At 38.2% G+C, this 283-nt stretch overlaps 1 protein-coding gene across 1 annotated transcript in view; it reads left to right on the top strand.

Moving 5' to 3' along the window:
- Positions 1-283, top strand: part of LOC119591581 (proton-coupled folate transporter-like) — a 12,739-nt gene continuing 12,456 nt past the window's right edge. Inside the window, exon 1 of the mRNA XM_037940342.1 lies at positions 1-119. The gene's annotated coding sequence lies outside the window, so the exon portion shown is untranslated. The remainder of the gene's footprint in view (positions 120-283) is intronic.

Here is a 283-nt window from a genome sequence, read left to right as displayed (position 1 = left end):
TGTCATAAGTGTCGCGTGTCATTCGTGTTCGTTTAAAGTTTTATTCCCATTTATGAGAAGAAGAACAAGGCTCGGGGGAGGTGGATGCTGGTGTGAACTGTTATGAGTGACACTGACAGGTGATGACCCTAATAATTGCAATCGCTCGTACATGTTACTAATTGTTTTAGGATTATTTATGGTCTGGCTTTTATTGCTCATGGTTTAGTGTGTGAAGTGTAATTTTCGCTTTTAATATTAGTGTTTAATTTTCGTGGTTAGTTGCTCAAATGAGTGCTTCGAT

Source organism: Penaeus monodon, chromosome 28, assembly GCF_015228065.2.
Source record: "Penaeus monodon isolate SGIC_2016 chromosome 28, NSTDA_Pmon_1, whole genome shotgun sequence".
NCBI classification, from domain to species: domain Eukaryota; kingdom Metazoa; phylum Arthropoda; class Malacostraca; order Decapoda; family Penaeidae; genus Penaeus; species Penaeus monodon.
The sequence above is the reverse complement of the archived record's forward strand: the minus strand, read 5'-3'. Positions and strand labels throughout refer to the sequence as shown.